Source organism: Castanea sativa, chromosome 9, assembly GCF_040712315.1.
Source record: "Castanea sativa cultivar Marrone di Chiusa Pesio chromosome 9, ASM4071231v1".
Taxonomy (NCBI): Eukaryota; Viridiplantae; Streptophyta; class Magnoliopsida; order Fagales; family Fagaceae; genus Castanea; species Castanea sativa.
Window position 1 is genome coordinate 39,202,842 of NC_134021.1, and position 20,365 is coordinate 39,223,206.

Sequence of the window (20,365 nt, forward strand, 5' to 3'; positions counted from 1 at the left end):
TAACTTTCTTTACACATTAGTAATAAATTGATATTTGGAAAGCCATATTATTCAATGTGTTTTTTGTTATTAAAGAGCATTCACATCAATGGGTGTATAATAGAAAAATGTGTCAAATTAAAATAAAATTAAACTTCCAAAATAAATAAGAGTACAATAATCTGTCAATATTTTAAACATAAAATTTTTTTTTTTTTTTTTATAAAAAAACTACTTATCCCTTATATTCTCACAGCACTAAATCCCTAATGTCTCCATTGCTACAGTAATCTTTTTCCCTTCAATCTCTTGACTCTTTAACGTTTTCAAACTCTGGATTTTTGTTGTAAACTCTGCTCATTAGCAATTAAAAAACCAATTACATAGTAGAGTAATATATCAATAGATGAAGGATTGTTTAGTCACATATGTGGAGAAGAATATATTTAAAATTATTGATAATAAATAAATAAATCATAAAACAATTTAAAGATTTATTCAAAATTATTAAGAACATAAAAAAAATATAAAACGATTTCAAAATACGAAAACACATTTAGAATAACTAATCAAATTGTCTTTGGTATGAAAAGAAAATTATTTATTTATAATTATTATAGAATTTTAAATGGGGGTGGTCAACAACTGATCCAGACCGACGAACCAAGACGGAGCCGAGCTGATCGAACTGCAAGATGGAGTCGCTAACAGTGAACACGATGGTGGTCAGCTGAGGCGTTGGGTTTTCGATACCAAACCAACTAACGTATGTCTAAATTCACCTAGACATTTTTTTTTCCTCTCCATCTATATTTCACATGCATTGTCGAGGTGACCTCTTAGCGTCGTCAGAATCTGCGGAATTGCTAGAGATCGAGAAGTAGAGCCATCAAGGACGTACGGAGTCGTTGAAGATTTAGCACCTCTCATGGTATCGCCTACTCAAATCGAGAAGTAGAGGGAAAGATTTTGAACATTATAGTGTATATATTTAGATCTGTGTGCTGGGTGTGGGATTTGATATTTTGATTTGCGGGTTTTTGTGTTTTGATCTATGGGTTTCGATTTGTGCTTTGTGTGTTTCAATTTATGAGGTTCTATCTTTTCAATTCGTGGGTTTCAATTTTCTTGTGGGTTTCGATCTGGCTTGATGAATGTGTATTAGAATCCGACTGACCACATCAATAGAAACAACCACTAGACGTAGTCAGAGTTCTGATCCTTGTGGTGCAACGGGGATTCCATTTTTTAAAAGACCTATTAATATAGTTGGATTCAAAAACGCCCTAAACCCAAACCAAACTGACTGATCCTTAACCTTAATTTTAATTTATATTGTTCACTTCATGATTATTTATCTTTATCACCAAGCCAAATGATTAATTAGTTTTTGATATAAATGAGGTTCGAACCCACATTTATTTGCTTTTTTCTTGGCTAAGGGAACCTTGTTTATTTATTTATCATGTGAGGTAGTTGTCTCCATTCCTTCAATCTTTTGTTTCTTTGATGTAGACAAAATTTAATTTCAAATCTCTTATTTCTAGACAAAACGTTTCACTATTTAAGCCAATTACATTCCTAACTCGTTAAGTTAAGGCAAGTGAAAAGCACATATGTTAGTGAGCTTATGAAAATTATTCAATACTTACGAAGTACAACGACATGCCCTCCTCTTATATGAATACGGATTTGATTAGCGAGACCTATTATTCATGAGACAAAAGAAAGTACCCCATATAATTTATCATCAAACTCAAATTGATTCAACTAATTGAATATCCATGACCTGGATTTGAGGTTGAATTGAGTTGGCAGTGAAAATGTTTGAAATCAAAAACCTAATAGAATGAAAATGAAAATAAATTGTATTAAAGAAAAATGAAAATAAATACATATGGACATACACTTCCTCACATTGTCAACATTTACATTATTTTGGTAACTCAGTTAGAAATGTCAAAATTTCTCTCCCATTTGACTCACCTTGTCTTGCTCTATCTTGCACATGTTTTCTCCTCTTCAAAAAGGTGACTAGTTTTACCCATTCTACCTCATCCTGTCCCAAATGTGCATGTACATACATATTATTTTATGAATATTTAGTGTTAGTTTGGATATGGATGAAACTACTTGTGTCTGGCGTTTTGCGGTTTTTTTCAGCCGTGATTGTTGACTTTTCTGTGTGAACAGTGCACACTAGTGGGTTCCGTATACTGTTCACGGGATCTACAAACCTCACTTTTCAACAACTTTTTTATTAAAAATTGGTCTTAAGGTACTATTCACACATTTTAAAATTATTTTGCTACAGTGTTTTCAGTTTTCAATTTTCAGTTTTCACTTGTATCCAAATGGACCCTTAAATTACATACATAAGTTAATCTTTTTTATACATAATTTACTTGTAATTTTTTTATGTATTCTATTATAATCTCTAATACACTTGCTTTGTCTTTTTTTTTAGCATTCTCTCACAACGTCTATCCACTTCCTATTTTATCTATACTTCATTAATGTCAAGACCATTTTACTTGTACTGAACCCACTCTTCTCCAAAGAGAGGACAAGATACTCTTGATCCATTGTCATCTCTAAATTTAACCAAACTAGTCAGGCCAAAATTGGGTTTTACCCATTTCAATCAAAGTTTCCTGCAAAATGCATCTTGTTTGAAACTATTTAGAGATTTGTCCCTGTTTTGAAACTCAATTTTCTAAAAATTGAGTTTCAAATGTAAAACTTAATTTTTGGACAATCAAGTTATAGCAAAATAAGACTTATAAAAAAAAATTTGGAACTCGAGTTCCACAATTTTTTTTTTTTTAAGTTTCAATTTGCTATAACTCGATTGTCCAAAAATCAAGTTTTACATTTGTAAGTGCACAATTGCACCTGGACCCAAAGATAAACGTGGGCTCAGGCCCAATGAGCCTTAAACAATAGAATTTGTAGAGTGTTGACCGGAAACCTAGTATAGGGATGTTGGAAACTTGATGAACAGGCCAAGGTGTTAAAGTATTTGCGAATAGTATATGATTATAACAAAGGGACCTCCTCGGACGTAAGTCAAAGACAATTTCTGTATTATTTCTCTTTTTCCTTTTTTTTAAGGCTACAATTCTTAATCTCTCTCCCTTTAACTCACTCCCCTTGAAATCTTTAGATAATAGCTAGAAGGTTCAATTTCACTATTCAGGGGTCACTTCCTCATTAATGCGGCTAGGGAGGTAGGTGCAGGGTCTTTAATGTGGAGATAGCAGCTTTTCTCTGAGATATTTCTCTCACACCGGTGAGTCTAGAGAATGCTTAGATCCCCTCTTTAACCTACGGTCTTTTCAGAACTCTGCCTTGATCTTTCTAGCGAACCTCCAAGTCATCACTAGTCCGTCCGAGGAGAAATTCTTCCTCGGATCCTTGGCCTATGGGCCGACTTGCAGTCCTAAATGCCTCTAGTCAAGAACGAACTGACCCCTCTTATCAAAGCCCAAAGGCCCAAATACTAGTCCAGGTCTTTTAACTCCCCACAACATTAAAACTTGATTTTCTAAGAATCAAGTTTCAAAACTAGGGCATTTTCCTAAATAGTTTCAGACAGGGGATATTTTGCTGAAAAGTTTTGGCAAAAAGGGCAAATGCCCATTTTGGCCAAACTAGTCAATTACATCCGATTTAACTTCCTTTTTTTTTATGCAATTTCTTTTTTACAATTTTATCAAATTTAGAAATTAAAATTGTAAATAATTTTTTTTCTCTACTCAAAATTATTAATATAAATGATACGTAGTACAATCTTCTAATAATAATAACATACCAACCTGCATTAACTGGGCGGTTGAACCAATGATCTAATTATACGATCTTTCAACCAAGTTGGTGTATGAAAGATCAAGTTCATGCATGATCCAGGTGTTATAACTATCCTCATTAATATTAGTTGATCAGGCTTTTATAACAACTCTATAATTCTTAAAAATGGGCCTCAAGACTAAGACTTCATCTTTTTTAGAAGAGACAAAGAAAAACCCTAATTAAGTACCACTTATTATTAAAGGTTTATAAATAAATTAAAAAAAAAAATATATATATATATATATATATATATATATATATATATATATATATATATATATATCCCCTTCTTTTCTTGCAATTCAGAATGCATATTATATTTGCTTATTTCCATCTTTGGCAAAGTGATGGTTTTGGCTTGCAGAGTGTGTATATATATATATTTATTTTAATCTTACTTTAGGTGTGCATGATTTTTCCATGATAACCAGCTAAGATCAAATTTTCCGAGTCTAATATAAAATTAGATTTAATCCTTTTACATTAATCGAATAGATTCCCAAAGCATATCTCAAAGTACAACCGTATCTCTTAAAACTAATAGAGCCTCGCTGGTGTGGTGGGTTCATTGCATCTCGCAAATAAGCTGACTCATTCTTCAATTAAAAATTATGACATTATTGGTTGCACCTGCTCACTAAATATATTAGGTCTAACCCTTTCTTCTTTCTACTTCTTAAATTTAGTTTTTAGTTAAACCTCTTGTTCATGTGGCCAATATATATATATAATTCAGTCCAACATTTTTTTTAGTTATTATCCGTTTGGAATCCGCTTATTTTACTGAAATTGAAATTTTTTTGCTAAAAGTACTGTAAATAAAAATAAAAGTTAGCTGAAATAGTACCCATGAATAATAGAAAAAATAAACTGAATAATAAAATAAGTTAGCAAAAATAATTCATGCCAAACTCATAGTATATATGGATTGGGTTGTTAGTGTCTTGGTAATATATATAATTTTTATGCATCATGACAACGATTTTGTTTGCACGAGTTACCTTCCAAATTATAATATAAAAAAGTTAATGTACAGTTGTATACTTATTATGTGTCTTTGTTTGATATGTCTATGGGTTTAATTTTCAATATAAATGGGTTCGGTTGGCACATTTCGTTCTCACTATTTGTATGATCACTCAATAGAACCAGGTCCACCATATCTAGTCACATGTTAAAAATTCCTGAGCACGTCAGTCATTTCGTTGACATTGACCTAATAAAACTAATACTTCATTTCATTACAAGTCAAATACTAAATATTCCACTTAAAAATAAACCTTTTGTATGTTAGGTATAAGGTGTGAATTTATTTTTGGTCAAATGATTCATCAAAGTTTAGAATGTTCATGGTTTGAACTTAGAAGCGTAAAATCCAATGAAAACGATTCTCAAAACATTTTGATTTTTTAATAATAATAATAATAATCCAGATCAAATGTAATTCTTTTTTTTTAGAGTAAAAAATCAAATGTAATTCGATAGATGACTCTGCTACTTATTTATAGTTAATTATGTGCAATATCCTCAGCTAATTAAAAGCATGATTAAGTTTTCACTCATAGTCACAAGTCACAACATTATTACCTGTGGTTTACGTGAATTGTAATAAATAAATAAATAGAATGTCTATGAAGTACTTATTTCTATTGAGTATTTTGTCAAAGGATGTCCCAGATTTTGAATTTCTTTTTGGGTAAATTGCAAATTACACTCTTAAAGTTTGAGAGCATCTGGATTTTACACCTTGAAAATTTCAAAATTTGGATTTTACCCCCTGAAGTTCGGCGGTGATTGGATTCTATACCCTAACATTTCAGAATTTTGATTTTACTCCATAAATTTTAGAGGTGTTTGGATTTTACTTCCTAAAGTTTGGGGTGTTTGGATTTTACACCATAAAGTTTCAAAATTTTGGGGTGTAAAATCCAAACACCCCCAAACTTTAAAGGGTAAAATCCAAATTTTGAAACATTAGGGTGTAAATCCAAACATCCACAAACTTCAGGAGGTAAAATTCAAATTTTAAAATTTCAGGGTGTAAAATTCAAACACCCCCAAACTTTAGGGGTGTTATTTACAATTTACCCTTTCTTTTTTCAATTTGAACGTTTGCCACCGAAAATCATTAGCTAAATGTGTGTTAACCTTTTTTAATGAAGGGTAGTTAAATACTCTTGTTTTCTTGATAATTCAATAATTGAAAATGAGGGGATTTGTACTCAAAATGTCTTTGTTGAAAATTTCAGGAGGTGCCAACTAGTTGAACTACATGACTCTTCTTCTTCTTCTTCTTCTTCTTTTCCAATTTTTAGATGAAAGTGTTGAAATAATAAACATAATTATAAATTTTGGATAATAAGAATAATGAAGGCATAAATGGTTTGATTGTGCCTTTGAAGTTTAAGCAAGAAGTTGTATGCTTGATTCATCTTGAAGTTCATGCAAATTGCCACATCTTAATATTTGAAAGATTATGTTTTAATGTAAAATGTTTTCAAATGGAAATGTTTTTAGTTTAAAACATTTTCAAGGAAAATTGCTTGTTTCTAGTTATCAAGTGTGCTTCTAAAATGCTCTAGAAAACATTTTCTATTGTTTGACTTGTACGTAAAACCAAAAGTAAAAAATAAAATAAAATTATTAGGTTATACATTGAAGGGGCCGGTAACCAAAATACCACCAGAAGTATTATCTGAAAGGAAAATATTTCTCTCCAAACTAGTTTGAAGAAAAATCCTTCAAACTATATATATATATATATATATATATATATATATATATATATATATATATATATATATATATATATATATATATATATATATATTGAGTGTGTATTTTAAAAATCTAACCGTTGGATTTTATGTTTTTTATATTCTTAACATGCATGTCAAATTTCATTCAAATCAGACGTTATTTATAATTCGATTGATGAACTTATGTTTTATGCATAACTTTAGGCCACAAAAACTTGAAATTTAAACATTTGTTTGATGACATAGCAATTGATCTTTGATCTTTTGAAATTTTGTAAGCATAGGAGATATAATAATAACATACAATCCAACGGGTAGATTGTCAAAATCAAAACTCAATAATAAGATATAGGAGGAGTTTGAAGGGTTTCTCTCTAAACTAATTTGAAAAGAGACATTTTCCAACAGTTATGCCCCATGAAAATGTTGTTTCCTGTCAAACCAAAATTATTTTTGGATTGACCAACATTTTTATTAATTGAATCAAACACTCAAAAATAGGAACAATGTTTTATGCTAAAACAAATGTAGCCTAAGAAATAATAGCGCTGAGGGTGAAATCTCAAATTGTGTGGATTATATTGATTTTTGATTGTATGTGTCTGTTGTGTGAGTATATATTAATTGTTAAGACTTAAGACTCACATAAAAAATGTACTATAAGTCAATTAGGACTACATAAACAATTATGAGAAACCCAATTCTAACTTTGCTAGTCATCTTATGACGTATTGAAAATGTGAATAGCTCTTCTTCAAGTAGAGACAAGGCCTTGAATAATGAGTACAGTCTCAATTAAAATTTGAGTTCTTATAAGTTGAAAAAAAAAAAAGGTTTTGGAATAGGAACTAAGAGCATGTGAACTAGGGAAAAGTTTATTTATTTGTTGAAGTGGGGTAAAACGTAATTCAATACCATAAGTTTACAATCTTTAATGTGAAGAAATGAATAGATTAAAGAAAAAGTTGTGACATAAAATATTAATATAAAAATGTCCGTACTCTAAATAACAATAATAGATGATGATGATGAGAGCCCACTTTGCAAAAACATTGCTGTACCTAATATCAAATCTAGGCTAGCTTCTTTTCTAGATTAGGAGAAAACAAAATTGAGAGAGAACAAGAGAGAGGGGACCATTGAACTAGAAAGCCCAAAGACAGGGGAAGAGAGGGACCATATATATGCATGCGAAAAAGCCAATGCTAATTAGTATTCTACCTGTCAAATTTTATGTGACAAGCCATGTGGTGATGCGAGATGCCTCCTCATTCAACTTTTCCATGAGCTGATTCATATTTCATTATAACAATACCTATTATCCACATTTTTACTCTACTTTCGAAAAAATTTTAGGTATTTTCGGAATACGGAGAAATGATGTTCTCTCGTCTCACATTTATGGTCGACCCTACCATGAATTTAATGAGTAAACCCTACCATAAATGTGAGAGAATGAAATATCATTCTCTATGCTCTATGAGTACCTAAAAATTGCTCATTACTTTCTCGGTGACTCTCTCATTACGTTTGTAAGAGAAATGTTTCAACCCAATCACTTCAATGTTAGATATGAAGGGGCCAGAGATGAAGGCAAAAATCTAGATGAGTCTTATATTGTCTATTTCATATAATTATGGTGGACCCTACCATGAATGTGAGAGGATGAAATATCATTCTCTGTGCTCTAAGAGTACCTAAAAATTGCTCATTACTTTCTTAGTGACTCTGTCATTACGTTTGTAAGAGAAATGTTCAACCCAATCACTTCAAAGTTAGATATGAAGGGGCCAGAGATGAAGGCAAAAATCTAGATGGGTCTTATATTGTCTATTCATATAATTTTCATTTAGTTTTGTGTGTGCATATTGCATGAGAAAAAAATGGCAGCCGTCTTACTCACACGTATTAAATCTCAATTAAGGGTTCAATGTGCTTAATTTGGAGTGAGATGCAAATGTAACCAATATGACATGGACAGTCCAATTCTCGTGTCAATCTTTCACTTTTTCCTCTTACCTACTTTGATTTAAATTGGTAGTTTGGGTGGCACTCTTTGCATGATAGAGAAATTTTTAAGCTAAACATCTTAAAGCAATATTTCTAAGAACTATAATGAATGATATGAATTTGGTGGCATTGTTTTGCGTCTCGATTAAGTTTAGATATGTTTCAATCGAATAAATATATGAAATTCGAGGCCACTAGACGTAGGAGAACTTTTTTTGGCCACAATTTTTTTTCCAATATATATATATATATATATATAGAAAAATAGTATCGACATACCCAAAATTTTAACTAAATTTTAATTTAGTACTTTCTCAACAACAAAAAATAATTAATAAGTTATCTTTCCATTTTAATCACTCATTTTCAAATAAAAACAAATTAACCATTTAAGATATTTTAATTGCCATTTTATAAATAAGCGACCAAGAAGGATAGTGCAGAGAAATATGGCATCAAAAATAGTTTTTATTTTATAAAAGTTTTTAAGAGTTATTTGATTCCCAATACTAATTTTAATAAAATATTTATTTTGGTCCCTAACTTCTGACGAAAGGTAGCAACACCCAATGCAATATTGTCTTAAAACACAATGTAAGAGCATCCACATCAGTCCCTTCATTTTACACGTCCACTTTTACACTAAAAACCCACTTTTTTTATTTTACACATCCAATTTTACAAAACACTCACATCAGTTCATATATTCTACTACCATTTTTAATTAAATAATCAATTTTCTTTAATATTTTATTATTTTCCCAACTACCTCATTACCGCGCTCTTTCTCTCCCAACTCATTTCTGATTTTTTTTTTCTCTCTCTCTCTCTCTCTATACCTATCTCTTAGACTCTCACTCTCCCTTTGCCACTCGATCAACTCTCCCTCTCCCTCTCAATCAACTCCCTCTGCCTCTCGATCAACTCTCCCTCTCCCTCTCCCTCTTGAGCTCCGATCGCGATCCGCGAGCTCCGATCAGGATCCACGAGCTTCGATCGCGATTCGCGAGCTCCGATCCCCGGCAAGACCCACGAGCTCCGACCAGTCAAGCACCGATCTGTGTTTGTTTATGTGTCTATTTTTTTTTTTTTGAGCAAAGTATATCTGTGTATATTCTGTGTTGAGAAAAAGATGAGAGAATGGAGTCTGTTGAGCACGGATCAGAGAGAGAAAAAAAGGAGCGAAGAGAAAATGATAAAATATTGTATAAACGAGCTACAGTAGCCGTGTGTATTTACACGGTTACTGTAGCTCATGGATGGTTTTGCACGATTTTATCCAGTTTTAGCTCCATTGACGTAGGAGATTTTTTGCTCAAAATGTGTAAAATTGAGAAATTTGTACATTATACATGACTATCCACCAACTGATGTGGATGCTCTAAGGACACAATTTGCACCTAAGCCCAAAAACAGGAAAGGAATAGGCCTAAAAAGCCCAATATAATGAATTTGTAGAGAATGAGTTAGAAATCTAGATTTTAGTGAGTTCAGATAACAAGGACAATGGGCTAGATCTCAATATGACACAGATGGGTTAGTTTGTGTAACGAAAATTATCCTCGGACTCAAATTGAGGAGACTGAATCTGATATTTCTCTTACTTAAAGACATATTATAAATATTGTTCTTATTTCTACAGTATTTTCTTTCTTGCTCTCTCGATCCCCTTATCTTGGGGCTTTCATCTTCTTTTTATACTTCTCTTTCTTCTTTCTCCACCCTCCACGTATGGATCAAATTGCCGGTCAAGATATTTGTCTCATCAGCACCTTCCTGAAACTTTTGAAGATAGTTATAAGACTGAACACTGCTACTTAGACATTACTTCCTCATTAATGCGGCCATAGAGTTAGCTGTAGAGCATTCAATTCAGTGGCAGCAGCTTTTTCCTTAGATATTTCATAGTTTTCCTTTGTCTTATACCCCTGTGTTGCACTTCCTTATCAACAGAGTCTCATGGGACATTGCCTCTGGATGGTAGATAACTCATTCCGACCTCTACCTAGCTAATCTAAGGAGACATTCCTCTTCGGACCAACTTCTCGGATGATCACGATCAAACCTTGCTTCTTTATGAATTAATACAGACCCTTAGTAAGATGTTTACTCATCCTCGGACCGCTTAATATCCTCGGCTTGGGCCTCCAGCCCATTATGCATATAAATATACACTCCTAGGCCTATCTTCCCCACACACAATATGTCATTTCCTACAAATATCAATATACATAATAATTATCATGATTGTTTATTTTTAAACATTTTATATTTGTTATGTTTATACATAAAAATTATTTATTTTATTCTAAGTGCGGTTTGAATAATTTTACAATATGAACAAGTTTATGTTTATTAATATTGTTGTTAGTTGTTCTTGTTTTTATGCTATTAGTATTTGTATTTTATTCTTGGTCTACTATTATTATTATTGCAATCCCATATAATTGATTTTGTTTAGAAAATTCAACTTTAGATATAAAATCTTTGAATGGTTTGTGAAAACGTACAAATTTGTAAATCTAACCTCATTAATTTAAATTCTAGTGAATTAATGATATTGATTTTTTTTTTAAAGTAAAGGATAAGGTTTTTTAGTAAAAGACAAAATAATAATTTGCTCTGTGCTCACCGTATGGCTGCATAAGTAAAGGATAAGTTAAGAATGAAATAAAGGACCAATAATTTGGGATAGATTAAGTATTATTACAAGTGCATAAAATAAAAAACCTTACTCTTTCTTTTTTTTAAGGGGAAGAATAAAGGACACTACTTAATCATGATGAGTTACAACCAATTCTAAAGGTTTTTCATATGTAGTAAGGGAAGGGGTACCGCCGCCATTACTACAATAAATGTATCTCACATTACTACAATAAATGTATCTCAAATATTCCGTGTTAACTAAAAATAACCTTATAGTAGCTCCAACAATGGGTAAGAAAGCAGACATTAAAAGTTGTTAGAGTAGTCAATTAAGGAAATGTTTTTTTGTAAATTCAATTGCATACAACACAATATTCAAGCCAATCAAATGTTGGCTGACTTAAGCTATTGTTTTGACAATTAATGTTTTTCTAAATAAAAGTGATTAGAATGAATTCCTATATTTTGTGAAAAAGGTACATATGGTTTATAATTTTCAACTAGTATATAATAAATATTCACTTACAGAAATAGAAGTAGATGCAAGTGGCCTGCATTTATCACTAGCATACACAGCTTCTCTCCCTCATTACTTCGAGGCAAACACGAGTTACAGGTTTTGAGGCTGTCGCCTTTTTTATTTCTTCATTTATCATTAAATTTAGAAACTAGATTGTTTTAATGCAGAAAGTTGGATTTGCAATTATTTTTCGTCGATGGGTGTGCTAAATTTGTTCTTCAAATTAATAATAATAACAATAAAATTCAACAATAAAATTACCAATACCAAGAAAAATAAAACTAACAATAAAAATAAAGCCAATAACCATTTTAATAAACATAAACTTATGTTTATCATTGTTACGATACTTTGCGCACAAAATTTTTCAATTTGAGCCTTAAAATTTCTGAAAATTGCATATTTCATCTAGACATTAGGAAACTGCGTACCTATTGGATGTTGGTTGCACCAAGTTTATAATTTAGGAGACCAAAATTCCAAAATTACTCCTGTAGACCTAACTTTGGCCATTTTTGACAATCAAGCAAACTAAAAAATTCACCTAAATACCAAATTCCACTTCAATTTAACGAAATATATCTTCTATAACCATGTTTGGCCAATCTTGATCGAGGTTTGACCTTAATTTGACAAAAAATCCAACATTCCAATTGTGATGAATTCGAGCCCATGTGAAAGATCATAAATTTTTCTTCCAAAGGTTGCTTATGGACCCAAATCGGAGTTGAAACATGCAAGATATCGTAAAAATACTGGAAATCTAACCAAAAGACAATCATTTTTTATAAAGTGTTGTAAATCTTAGTTATTGTTTAATTGATTTTAAATCACATTCAAATGGCATCAGATTAATGTGAGAAGACGTTGTAGGACGTATCTACTATCTAGTGATAAAATTTAATTTGGCATGCTTAGAGCCCAAAAAATCTCACAAAAATAAAGTGGAAGGGCAAGAAGTACCAAAATAGGATTTTCTTTTTCAGCAAAAACAATTGTGTTTGGGACTGTCTTCCACAACTCATAACCATGGTTTTTAAAACCGAATTGTTCAATGAACTTAAAAATGAAGATGTTCAAGGCTTTAAGTTTAAACAAAAGTTCAATCAAGGTCCAACTATGATGATGTCAAAATTAATTTAATAATTAATTAAAATACAAATGAATGTATATAAAATGTGTAAAAATATGGAAATTTACCCAAGAAAAAAATCTAAAACAATTTAAACAAATTTTAAATGAATTTTCATTATTTTTATAAAAGTGAATAGAAAATAATAAAATATAAACACGCTTTAAAAAATTGTATTTAGTAATCATTCAAATAAAAAGCATTTTAATCAAAAATAAAATAATTTTTCACTTAAATTTACAATTTCACATTCCGTGTATTGTTGCAAACAAATAATTCTTGAATACAAATAAATTTATCAAATACTATTAAGTAAAAGGTGATAAAATAAAATGCAAGACTATGAATCTTGTAATACAAAGAAATATAATATAAATTCAATGGAAATTACGAGGAAGGTAGCCAATGTAGTGGTTAACGTGCTGAACATCAATCTTAAATGCATGGGGATCACTGTTGAATACCTCACATTATAACTTTTTCATATTTCCTTGTAACTGTATGTTACTATCCATGCTTTCAAAATGTTTCAACCCAATCGCTTACAAGTTTTTTTTTTTTTTTTTTTTTTTTGAGAAAGATAATTACAAATGCTACTAACCTTACTGTTCGAACAATTTTCTCTCCTTGAACCCCCCCAAACACTTAGTGTATGGGAAAGTGCTAATACAGCTACAAAACTCTTAACCAATCACTTGCAAGTTAAATATGAAGGCCGGATGATGAAGGCAAAAATCTAGATGGGTTCAAAGTGCTTAATTTGAAGTAAAATGCAAATACATCCAGTATGACATATATACTATATAGTCCAATATTCATGCGTCAATCTTTCACTTCTTCTTACCAACTTTGATTTCAATTGGTAGCTTGTGTAATGCTCTTTGCGTGATAGCAAATTCTAAGCTAAACATCTTAAAGCAATATTTCTAAGAACTATAATGAATTATATGAATTTAATGTCATTGTTTTGCGTTTTGATTAAGTTTAGATATGTTTCCATCTAACAAAGATATGGAATTGGAGGCCACAATATGTACGAGAACTTTTTTGGCCACGAAAAAAATTTATGGAAATGAATTTTCAGTATTTTTGTATATAAAATTAAAAATACATTAGTTAAAAAAGATTTTTAGAACATTAGGATTGACATAGCCAATTTTTTAACTAAATTTTAATTTATTGACTTACTGGGTAAATTAAAATTGCCATCAAGATTGTGCTCTCCACATCACAAGATCTTTGAGAGAGACAGAGAGAGGCAGTGAGGACTAAATGAAAATTTAATTGCTAAGCTACAATGCTAGTCAAATTTGACAATTACCGTAGCTCGCATTTGCCTAATGACAAGTTAGCCCAAGACCAAGAGAACTGATTTTTTAGGTTGGACGTGTAAATTTTAACTAAACTAACTAATCCAATTGTAACGTTTATATACTCATCAAACTATAATTTTTTTTATTGGATACTTAATATGGTTTGGTTTTTTGCTACTCTTTCTAATAAAGTACATTTATCATCTGTCTATGCCAAAAATCAATGTTCATGCAGTTAAGTTGGCACTTTTCTATGCATTAAGTGTTTGGAGATTTAGAGAGAAAGGGTTCGAACGGTAAGGTTAGTAGTATATTGTAACTTCTCAAAAAAATAAATCTTGAAGCTTTTTTTTATGGAAAAAAAATCTTAACTTGATGATAAAGAGTAATCACTATAGAACATATGCCAATAGTTGATATTCTATTTTATCTATGAAAATGTGAAAATTATATATAGATAAAAAAAAAATTATTCCCAAAAATAATTTTTTCTATTTTGTTCATTGCCTCCGGCCCAAAGGTTGATCATATACTGCCTAGAGCCTAAAATTAGCCTTCATTGTTTTGTATTTTTTTTTTTAATCCAACAAAAACATCAAGCCAAAGCCAACTAATTGAGTATTTTTTTCCACTATCCTATTTTGTTTCTTTACTCTCCTAATTTGAAATATTTCAAAATTATATGGTTTACTTTTAGAAGTCAATAAGCACGGTTTATATACTTCTTTTGGCCAAAATGGGCAAATATCCATTTCACACAAAAAAAATCCAGCATTTTACCTCCCTTTTTCAAACTAATTAGGGAAATGTCCATGTTTAAAACTCGATTTTTGGACAATTGAGTTATAGTAAATTGAAATTTAAAAAAAAAAAATTGGAACTCGAGTTCCAAAAAAAAAAAATTGGAACTCGAGTTCCAAAAAAAAAATTTCCTAAGTTCATGTTCACTATAACTCGATTTTCCAAAAATCGAGTTCCACATAGAAGCATTTTTCTAATTAGTTTGGAAAATGGGGTAAAAATGCTGGATTTTTTGTGTGAAATAGGTAAAAGTTCATTTTGGCCTACTTCTTTTTCCGGTTTATTTGAAGCACTTGTGCATTACCAATGTAATGGAGAGAGAGAACTGTACTGAAAATTTTCGTCTACAAGCTTGGTATGTATTCCATGCTATTAAAAATGGTAGTAGCGTTTGTTGGGCTAACCTGAGGTGACTAAACCTTATAAAAAATATTAATTTTAATTCAGGTTTCTTTTTTTTTTAAGAAACTAATTCAGGTTTCTAACGTGTTTGGTTTTTGAAAAATGATTAGTTTAAACTTTGTAATTAACATATTTTTAACTATTTCAATAACAATTATAATATATATTCTTAATGTCTTATGATATTTATGAGATTCTAAATTCAAAATTTATTATCAGCATCTTAGAACTACCTTTAAAGAATTTCTCTTTATAATAATATGGTATGTGTGGAATAGAGAAACTATATAAACTCGAGGAAAATTATGTGCATGTATCTTAGGTTGAGTGGTTAAAAGTTTATTCTTAACCGAGTTAGCTAAAAGTTCAAGAAAAAATAATTAAAGTTAGAGTTGAAGTGGGTTCATGAATCCCTCTTGCTTAATCTTGACAAGCTCCTAAATATTCTAAGATTAAAAAAATCCTTCATACAGTTTATATGGACGGATAGTAGCTTTAACTATGGTTTAAATGTTAATAATAATAATAAAAAAAATAAAATAAAACTATTGTTTATAGAGCTTGTAAAAATAATAAAATGAACCATTAATATAGAATCACGAGAATGATTTAATGGTCCATGCTTGGTGAGACATTGGTAGGGTCAAAATGATGATGAAAAATGAGAGAGGGGAACATGTAAGGTTTCTTAAGCAGTTGACAAACACCGTTAGAATCTAACTATTGCAGGGTGGTACCACTGTCCATCATGGTGGAACAATTGCCTAGACCTGTCATTCCAATCCATTCCATTTAACTACCCATTAATTAATTGGGAGCAACACACTGTAGCCATGGATGTGATCACGTTCACCAGACTAGAGATTTGACAAAAAGGTGGTTTTGGCTGAAGATTTTGCCAGAATGGTTCTCTGTCTCAGATGGCCATGCTAAATCAAATTACACTTGATTTTTTGTCTTAATCTCGGGTTACTTTTTATAATTAACAAATCATTTACCACTTCTTTCTAAGCCTCTGTATTTTATTGCCTTATATTAAGCCTCAGAACTTTAATTGATCCACTTAGATCAATTTTGGAACACTCATTGGTTAGCAACATCAATGGTTTAACTCTTCGATTCTCAAAAAAAGAAAAAAGAAAAACAAATTGTTTAACTCTTTAAGCACATGAAAGAATAGTTCAAAGTGCCTTGGTCACCAGTAAGGCATTGTAAAGCTAACAAAGTACTACAAAATTAGCTTGGCAGATTCTATTATTATTTTTAATTTGTTTTTAGGATAGCTAGATAGTGAGGTGAAGGGGCAACCGCAGGGGAGACGTGAGATTTGAACCACTAATTTGAGGTATCACAATAAAGGATGCCTCTAGACTATCACTAAGCTATCACCTAAACCTCACTTTATAGGATTACATAATCAAATATCAATGGCTATAAGATCATTTAAGTAGACCAAAATCTTTCAATCATATGGAATAAACTCAAGAACTTGACCTTTCATATAATAGTCCCCTAAAATCAAGGGTATGAACTCATTTAGATGATTTCAACCATTTAACTATAGATGGAGTGAATTCCAATTAACTCAACCAATACAAAATTTTGTCATCAATTAAAAGATTTAAGGTTTAAACCTTATCTACACTAAAATCTAATTTGAAATCTTAGCCTAATGATAAATAAATAAATAAAAACAATTATCATGGAGTAGACACTATATATTGAATTTTTATTATATTTATCCAAAAGAAAACTATAAATAAAAAACAAAAATTACAAGAAAAAGAAAACTTGGGAGGATGAGGATAGATTATGGCTTTGTACTATATATAAACAATTAAATTTCAAAAACAATGCAATCCGAACCCAAAAAAAAAAAGGAACTGATTCGACCCGAGTGGGTCCAATCACTTTCGACAGGGCAATTGATTGAAATCGGACTGAATCGGTTCGGGTGTCAAGTTTAATGAGCACCCGGCCTGACCGATTACCAAGGCAATGACTATTTGTACAGTGGCTATATGTTATTGGATGCACACCCCAATGCAACCTTTTTGTTAAGATTTTTTTTTTAAAAAAATTTTAGTTCAGGAGAACATTAAAGTATAAGATTTAACAAAGTTAATTCTTAACAAATAATTTATATAAAAATATATAGTAAAAAATTAAATAGAAATTTAATTTTACTATGGCCTTGAGATAAAAATAATAATAAATCAAGCAATATGCAACATCTTTTATAATACTATATTCCAATCAATTGACATTTTCTTTGAACTATATTGATTTTAAGTGATGTTATATTTTAACAAATTATTTAAGTAAAATTAAAATGATCGGAATTAGTTGGCTGATATTTTCCTTTTATTTGATAAGTTCTTTGAATTTTTTTTCTAATTTATCATTGGGATAGTAATAATAAAAATTATTTTCTTCCAGATTCGCAAAATTTACTTAATAGGAATTTTGATTTTGACTCATTATTTTTTAAATGTTTCTCCCTAATCTTAGTTAGTTACAAGTATATATTATAAAATTAAAAGTTATAAAAAAAATCAGTATATATTTTGTTATAAAAAAAAAATATTTTTTAATAACTAATTACCATTAGAAATCTATTATAAGAAATTGTAGGGCCACAATTTGCACCCAAACCCAACAGTAAGAAGGGGATAGGCCCGAAAAGCCCAATACAATAAAATTTGTAAAGAGTGGGCTTAAAATCTAGGTTTTAGTGATGTTGTATAACAAATATAATGGGCTCGATTGCTACGTCACACATAATGAATTGTTTAAGGAACATAATTTATCCTCGGACACAAGCCGATGATGAATTGTATTATCTCTCCCTCTTTCAAAAAATAGATTACAGTTTTGGGTGTTACTGTGTATAGTGTTTTTCTCTTTCTTTTCGCTCCGATCCCCACTCCTGAATGTCCTCCTTTTCCTTTTATATCATCCACCTTCTTCTCCCCATCTTCTACGTATATATCAGATTTTTGATTTAGATACTTGTCCTATCCACCTCCCCTAAAAGTCTTTGGAGGCAGCTGTAAGCTGAACTTTGATACTCAGGCATCACTTCCCCATTAATACGGCCAGAGAAATAGTTGCAGAGCATTCAATGCGGTGATAACAACTTTATTTTAAATATTTCACTGACCTTCTTCTTATCCTGTACATCTACCATGCTTACCCTTACTTATAGGATCTTCTAAAATATTGCCTATAGGCATTATCCAGCCCTTCTTCTATCTCGGCTTTACCAAGCCGAGGACATATTCTTCCTCGAACCACCTTTGTGGATATAGTTGACTAAATATCACTTCTTTACATATTAATATTGCTTAGTGAGTTGACGTTCTTACATCCTCGAACCATTCAACGTCCTCAAATTGGGCCCTTAGCTCAACAAACACTCTTGGGCCAACCCAGCACATATTTCTGGGCTCATTGATCCTACAGAAATTTAACTATAAAATTTGATTATTTAAAACTAAATTGAGAAAATAATATATTAGAAGTATTAAAAGTATGAAAATATATTCACAAGACCAAAAGACACAAAAAAAAAAAAAATTATGAAAATATATTTAAATTGTTTTCTATGAGTATTGAACTATATTGATTGCTTCTAAAAAAAATTATATCGCATCCAAATAAGTAATATTTTATTATTTTAATTTTATGTTTATATATGACTTCACAAAAATCTTTGAATTTTTAAATTAAAGACCGAATGCTTTTATTTACTCCTTATTTACTTCTTTTCCTCTCCACTTCTCTCATTCTCCTTTATTTGACCACACCTCACGCTCGTCATCTATTTTGCCTTTTGTTGCCGTCTCTTGCCATCCTTTTATTACCTTAATTGTCATCGGCATCACACTTTTCAATTTTCATGTTCCGCCACATACCTAGCTCAATCAGTCAATCTCCACCCCTTCATTATCGGATCTAGAAGATCTTCACCTAGTTGATGTCATCGTCACCTTTGAATTACTTGATCTCCACTTGATTCCCCCCCCCCCCCCCCCCCCCTCTTTAATATCCTCAACAAATCAAACTCATTTCAATTGACATTTTTAAAAAGGAAATTTAGTCTATAACTTAATCCTTCTACGATTAATATCGGTTGCAAAGTTCAAACTTGAGGTGATTGGTTAATTGGTACGTTAATGTTGAACCCGACTTGTAAACAACAGTAGTATTCTTTTAAGAATGGATTTAAGAGTTCCCTTATGAACTTCATTCTCCCTTCACCCCAAACAAAATTTTTTTTTTCTTGAAAAGTTCAATTTAGACCCCTAAACTTAATTAATTAATTAATAGAATAACTTAATATAAATTCTGCACAATACAGATAGTCCAACCATAGTTATCAATCACCAACTGCAATAGTAAAAACAATAAAATCAATACATAGATTTTGGTGATAAAGTGGAAAAACTGTTGAAGAAAGTTTCAAGGAAAAATATAACTCCGAGAGATCTAAATTCAATAGGAAATTCACTATAGAAGAAATAGCAACAATAACCCTATACTTACAAAGTCTTTTACAATTCTAGACTCTATGCAATCTCAATAAATGACCACAACAGTGGCTCTAGAATAATATTGGGTCCTAAGTAAAGAGAAATTATTATTTATATTGGGAGGACCGCTGATGTGGTCCTCTTTAACCAATGAAATGATATCATCTATGCAAATATATGCGTGAACTTCCTAATTAGCACAATGAATAAAATATAAAAATTATCAAATGATGTCACATTTGTATAAATAATAACATTTTATTGGTTGAAAAGTAAGAGAAAATCGCATCAGCAGTTCTCCTGGTGGACCTAATAATTTCTCACAAGCAAGCAATAAACCAAACAAATATAGATGACATTGGGTTATACAACAACATTAAATTCTTCAACCTTACACAGTACGTGACCAAATTATT